The sequence below is a fragment of the Zalophus californianus genome, chromosome 8 (genome assembly GCF_009762305.2).
Source record: "Zalophus californianus isolate mZalCal1 chromosome 8, mZalCal1.pri.v2, whole genome shotgun sequence".
Taxonomy (NCBI): Eukaryota; Metazoa; Chordata; class Mammalia; order Carnivora; family Otariidae; genus Zalophus; species Zalophus californianus.
In genome coordinates this window covers 109,980,928-109,988,372 of record NC_045602.1, presented here as the reverse complement: position 1 = coordinate 109,988,372, position 7,445 = coordinate 109,980,928, and positions in this window count along the sequence as shown.

Below are 7,445 nucleotides of genomic sequence, written 5' to 3'. Positions count from 1 at the left end.
ATAATAATGCAAATAAGTAGTTAATGTTATGAACTAGGGTTTTCCTGTTCTAATGAGATGAATAAGAAGTAAATAGCACCACCTATGATGAATTATTTTAAATAAAGCAAACCTGAATCTAATCAAGACTTTAAATTACAAGGATGCAGTCATCAAAATCTGGAATGTGGAAATTCTTCAGAGCAACCTGGCTTCTTCAATAAATAAATTGCAAGGAAAATAAATGGAGGGAAATATATAGGCTAAAAAAGATTTAAGAGACAAAGCAATGAAATGCAATACGTTGACTTTGTTTGGAAAACAAATTCGACACAATTGTAAAAGCAAGATTGATGATCAGAGAAAGTTAAATAATGTGAGGTTCATAATACTTGAGGTTTTTTTAAAAAAGGTTTTATTTATTTTTTTAGAGAGAGCAAACGAGCGTGGGGAGAGGGGAGCAGAGGAAAAGGGAGAGAGAGAGAATCTTAAGCAGGCTCCATGCTGAGCGTGGAGCATGGAGTTCAAACTCACGACCCTGAGAACAAGACCCGAGCTGAGATCAAGAGTCAGACACTTAACCGACTGAGCCACCCCACCAGAAACAATTCTAACTGCTCTTACATATATTATTTCATTTAACTTTTCCTCAAAACCTTTATCTTCCTGTTAACATCAACAATATATTTATTTATTTATTTATTTATTTTCAGTTAAAATACTGTGGGAAGCAGTCTATAGTATCTAAAGATATTACAAATTCCTTTTGATGGCTGCATAGTGTCCCTTTGTGTGGACCTGTCATCGTTTATTCAGCTGAGGCTTAGCAAGGTTAAGCAGCTTGCCCAAAATCACTCAGCTGGTGCTGGTAGAGTTAGGACCAAGGTCTGGCTGACTCCAAAGCCTGTATTCTAAATTAGTGCTTCCCAGACTTTAATACATATATGAATCCCCTGGGACTTTTGCTAAAATTGCAGATAAGGTTGGTCTGAGATTCTGCGATTCTTACAAACTACTAATTATGCCAAAGCAAGACCAGCTTAGAAAACTTGTTCTGAGCATTGATTGCACATTGGGATCACCTGGGAAATATTAAAAACTTAGTGATAATGTACATTGGTGTTCTCTTTTGGCGAATTTGACCAGCAACAGGGATTCTTTAAGGACAGGAGAATAAATTCTGTGATAGCCTCCATCTGCCAAAATAAGGGAGACAATTTTTGTCTTGTGCATTTGTCTCTTCTGCTGCCTGAAATCTGAGGATCCTTGAGAATGGGCTTGCCCTCATGGTAGGAAAGTTATTATTCAGGATATTGGGTCATGGGAGAGGACGGAATAAGTAGCCTTCAAAATGAGGGCCTGGTTTCCATCATTATTGTTTTAAGACTCTGGTTCCAAGTAAGAGAAAACAGTGTAAGCTAGATTAAGAAAAAAAAGGAGTGAGACATAAGAAATATTTTAAAATATTTTAATGTTACAGGAAGGGACCCAAAGACAGGAAAGTAATCAGCCCAGGAAAGGATGGAAGTGGGCAGGACTGGGAGAACTGGAAAAGCACTCTTTGTTTTTCTGTTTTGCTCTGTGCATCTGTTCATTCTTGGGTCTCTCTGCAAATCGCCTTCATTGAGGATGTGGTATCACACTTTGAGAAGTGAGTCCCTGTTCTAAGGTGGTGGGGTTATGCATGCAAACATGGCTGTTGGGGCCTAACCTACAGATAGGTCGGGGGATTTCTGGGAGAAGAGAGAACGGTTGTGAGGTGGCAGGTATGAAACATTGTCTACTGCAAAGATGGTAGTATTTTAAAGGATCCCAAAGTTGTTAGTGCCACTGTAATCATTTGTTAGCACATTGTGTGTGTCTCTGTGTGTATTACTCGGCAAAAGGCACTGTGGGGGATATGAAGATGCAAACTTTTATTCTAATAGCTCTCATAATCTAGTTGAGATTATAAAACATGTACACCAAGAATGTTAAGGCAAGGAAGTATGTGATACATGTCATTAAGAGTGACATACTATAAAAGATTAGAAGGTTCATAGCTAACTGTGGAAATCTGTAAGGAATTTAAGGGGAGGTATCTTTTGGGCTAAACCATGGAAGTTGGGTTGAATCTTGATTAAGCAGATATGTGGTGGGAAGGAATTTCATGTAGAGATGAAGGGTGAGGTTTACATCTGGGTAAGAGTCAAGTCTGTCTGGAGAACTGGGAGATTCCTTTTGCTGGAACATACTATGCAAGAGTATGGGAAGTAATGAGGAAAAGTGGAAAGATGCTAAATGTGGGGCTCCTTGGATGTTAAGTGTTTTGGATGTTGTTTTGTAGGCCAAGAAACCATTGAAATCCTTTTCTTGCTTTCTTTTCCTTCCTTCCTTTCTTCCTTCCTTCCTTCCTTCCTTCCTTCCCCCCTCCCTCCCTTTCCTCCCTCCCTCCCTCCCTCCCTCCCTCCCTCCCTCCCTCCCTTCCTTCCTTCCTTCCTTCCTTCCTTCCTTCCTTCATTCCTTCCCCTTTTAAGTAGGCTCCATGCCCAGCATGGAGCCCAAGGTGGGGAACAAACTCAGGACCCTGAGATCAAGAGTCAGATGCTCAAGGGACCTAGCCACCCAGGCACCCCTCACCAAGACGTTTTAAACAGAGGAGAGATTATACCAGAACGGTGGTTTAGTAAGATTAACCTGGGAGCAGTGAGCTTGGAAAGTAAAACCAGAGGCAGAACAAACATTTAGGAGGCAAGTGAAATAAGGTGCCGAGAGGGCTTTTTGGGTCTAGTTTGATAGCCATTAGACACTTGTGACTATTGATCATTTTTTGTTTATTTATTTATTTATTTTTAGTAATCTCTATACCCAATTTGGGGCTCAAGCTCACAAGTCAGAGATCAAGAGTTGCATGCTTTTCAGACTGAGCCAGGGAGGCGCCCCTATTGACCACTTTTAATGTTCTTAGTGTCACATGTTGAAATAATGTTTTGGATATATTGGGTTAAATATACTAATAAAATTAATTTCACCCCTTTCCTTTTACCTTTAAAGATGTGGCTACTAGGAAATTTAAATTACACATGTGGTTTGCGTTATATTTCTATTGAACAGTGCTGGACTCAAGGAAAGTGCACATGAGAGAGAAGAATCATGTTGCCCAGAGGAACAGAAATGGCAGTGCCATTAAGAGAATTGAGGAAAGGGAAACTGTTTAAGAGGAAAGAGGACAAACATTTTCAGAAAACAGATGCTTTTACAGATTGTTCCCCCTTATCTGCAAGGGATATAGTCCAAGACCCCCCAGTAGGTGCTACAACCAGATAGTACTAAACCGCATATATACATGATTTTCCTGTCAATACACACCTATGATAAAGTTTAATTTATAATTTAGGCACAGTAAGAGATTAGCCACAATGACAAAATAGAACAATTATAATAGTCTATTGTAATAAAAGTTATATCAATGTGGTCTTTTATTGGACTGTGCTCACCCTTCTTCTTGTGATGATGTAAGATAATAAAATACTGTGATGAGATGAAGTGAAGGGAAGAGGTGTTGTGATGAGCCATTGGCTACTAGTGACCTTCTGACAGTATTTTAGAAGAAGGATCATCTACTACAAGACAGTGGTTGACCACGGGTAACTGAAGCCTGGGAAAGTGAAGCTTCAGATAAGGGGGCGGGGAACGACTACTGTAGGTTTATTTCGGGATGAAGATAATAATAGCCATCAAGCTGGAGCACCTGGGTGGCTCAATTGGTTAAGCGTCCAACTTTTGATTTTGGCTCAGGTCATGATCTCACTCAGGGTTGTGAGATAGAGCCCCGTGTTGGGCTCCGCACTGGGCGTAGAGCCTGCTTAAGATTCTCTCTCTCCCTCTGCCCCTCCCCCTCTCTCGAAATAAAAAAGCCACCAGGCTTTCAAAAATGCAAAGAACTAGATCTTCATTGCCTTTAATATAACAGATGTGCAAGTGATTTTTATATCCAGAGATGAATTCCCCAAAGTGTGTCTAAGGAAAAGATTCCATGAAAAAGGGATTCCATGGTCAATTACATTTGGAAGATAGATACATACCTCAGCCTCCTCTTGGAGATTCATATTGCCCTTCGGCATATTAAAAGCTGTAAGAAGATGCACTTAAGTTTACCTTATTATTTCCCAAACTTATTTGAGCACAGCGCTAAGCCGTTAGTTATCTGGTAATAGTATCTAAATCAGGGATGTTTAGTTAAAGATAAGATAGGCCAGCAACTTGAAGACAGAAAAATTTTCAACCCTTTCCATACTTGGAAAGGGATATGATCTTCCATGTCTAGGAAACTCCGAGTTGCTCTAAACTCATTATATTTCATCTTGGATTTTCTGCCTCTATTCTCCTGAGACAAGTTGAGCCTTATGTCTGAAAGCAGGCAACACTTTCATATTGCCTGTGAGCTCTGCTGAAACCACCAGAACGCCACATGCTAACTATACTGTGTGTGTGTGTGTGTGTGTGTGTGAATGTGCACATGCACATATAACACACATCTTTGTACCTCTTTAGTAGTGCATTCTGGGCCAGAGGCCAGGCCTTGGAAGAATGTCTAGGGGCTTAATAATGTCACGGTTTTCATATCTTTGTCCTTTGGGAGAGATAATAGGCAAGGTTTCTCCCAATTCTCCACACCATTATATTCTGGAAAAAAGACCTTGTGCTTGAAAGGGGACTGATTCTATGCTTTTCATTTCCCTGGCATCAATACAGCCCAGTGAAAGGAGAAAGAAGTTGGTCTCTAAACCTCTGTGGCTTAGTACTCTTGTGACATACTTTTAAGTTTGTACTCCCTAGTGATGCTCTACTTTAGCTGCTAGAAAACTCAGTAGAAACTCAGAGAAGGTTTGTCCCCCGGCTGTTAGAAAGTAGTTAAGTGATGAGGAAATGAATCTTCTCACATCCTCTGGGGGCCAGAGGGCAGACTGTGGGCCCTAACATGGCTTCCAATGACTCTCTCCTTCCGGGTATTCACATCCTTGGGTAATATCAACCCACTTTGAAGAAGGCTGATCTGTGTAATAATAGGAAATTGGATACTGCAATAGGATGTTGCAGAGATGATGGGAGTATGACTTCCCAGGCTAGATCTTAAAAGATATTGCAACTTCTGCATGTTTTTCCTTGAATCACTAGCTTTGGGAGAAGCCAGCTGTCATGTTGTGAGGACACTAAAGCAACCCAGTGAAGAGGCCCATCCATGTTGTGGGAGCCGAGGCCTTCTGCCAAAACCTAGTACCAGCTCGCCAGTCATGTGAATAAGCCATCTTGGAAATGGATCCTCCAGTCCATATGCCCTCAAATGACTGCAACTTCATGAAAGACCCCGAGCCAGAACCATCCAGCTAAATCACTCCCAAATTCTTGACCCACAGAAACTGAGACAATAAATATTTATTACTCAGCCACTAAGTTTTGCGGTTATTTCTGACCTAGCAAAAGGCAACTAATATGGTAGATGTGTATTCTTTGTGATGTTTGGTCACTGAAATGGCTCTAGATTTGCAAATTATTACTTTAGAATTTGATTAGTTCCTCCAAAACATTATGCTTACCATGACCTCTGTGCTTCTTATTCTGGTGTGTATACCAGAAAACTGGTTTTTCCCTAAGGGTAAATAACTGAGAGAAGTGATTAAAAAAAAACACAAAACTTAATGATACTCTCCCTATAAACTGTTATAATAACCAGAGAGAAAGGAAACCTCTTAATTGCTACTTTCATTTGAATTTTTGAAAAAACAAAAAACAAAAAACCTCACTCCAGGACAAATCTTCAGTTTCTTTTTGTTTTAAATAAATGCTTTATTTAAGTAAAACACACATACAGAAAAGGGCACAAAACAAGTGAACATCTTTTTTTTTTAAGATTTTATTTATTTGACAGAGAGAGACACAGCGAGAGAGGGAACACAAGCAGGGGGAGAGGGAGAAGCAGGCTTCCCGCGGAGCAGGGAGCCCGATGTGGGGCTCGATCCCAGGACCCTGGGATCATGCCCTGAGCCAAAGGCAGATGCTCAACGACTAAGCCACCCAGGTGCCCCAAAACAAGTGAACATCTTGATGACATATTGTAAAGTGAACACACCCATGTAGCCACCACCCAGACCATAGAAACTGAACACTCCCATCCCTACAGAAGTCTATCTGTTGCCCTGCCATCCTGACTCTCTTCCCCTTCCCTCACAAAACACTATCATCCTGACTTCTAAAAACATTTATTAATGTTGACCTTCAGGTGCACCCAGGTGGCTCAGTCGTTAAGCGTCTGCCTTCTGCTCAGGTCATGATCCCGGCATCCTGGGATTGAGCCCCGCATCAGGCTCCCTGCTCAGCGGGAAGCCTGTTTCTCCCTCTCCCACTACCCCTGCTTGTGTTCCCGCTCTCGCTCTCTGTCAAATAAATAAAATCTTAAAAAAAAAAAAAAGTTGACCTTCATATAAATCATACGGTATGGATTTTTTCATGTCTGGTTTCTTTTGCTCAGTTTATTTGCATTTTTCATTTAGGATTATAAAGATCTTGCCTAATTGCCATTAGTGTATGCTTCATCTGTTATTTTTGGATAACCTTTAAAGATAGCCACAAACTGTCAGTAAGTTCACACAAGAGAGTGAAGACACATATATTTATTTAAGAGGACAAAAAGCCTTCTAGTAACTTATTGGAATTTTGCTGAATCTGTGCCTTTTGGTTACTATAAGGCAGAGAGTGGCTGAACTTCTCAGGAATCCAGGCTCTGTCATTTTTTTAAGCTGTGAGCCTCTGGTTAAGTTGCCTCAATATCCCAATGCTGGGAGGATTAAAAGACATGTAAAGGCACTCTGTACACTGTAAACAAACAAACAAACAAACTACACACGTATTTCAGGTGTTGTTTTGCTATTGGGGTTCAGCTTGGCAGCCTTGGATGATTAGGATGATTATTTTTGATTCTTCTGGATGATCTAGCAGAACTCACAGACTTGGATGAAAGCTCCCTCAGGTCAAGGAAGACCAGACTGGTGGGGGGTAGAAAGAAAGATAGGCCACACTGGGTGCTGAGATTTAGAAGACTAGCTACAGATGTTCTTGGTTCTTGTAGGATCCATCTGGGTGGCTTCTTGCAGGAGCTGGAATTTCCAGAATTTGGATACAGGGTTTCCAGAGTTATTCCGGAGCTAGTTTGGAGTGAGCATAGTTAATTTTGTTCAACAAGCAAGAGAGAAGCTCATCTTTCTTGTTCAGGACTAGCAGTCTTTACGGGAAAGGTGAAGAAAATGAGGGCTATCACCCAAGGGGCATTACAGTGTCCTGGGGAGGCACTTATGAGTAATTAGCAAGCAACTTGGGGTTAAACTTGATGGAGTGAGGGAGTGCTTTGAGGGTACAGAAAAAGGCAGGATCATTTCAGGCTGGGGTAACCTTTGGAGAAGGGTGGTTGGAAGGGCCTTCGGTAGGTGTGA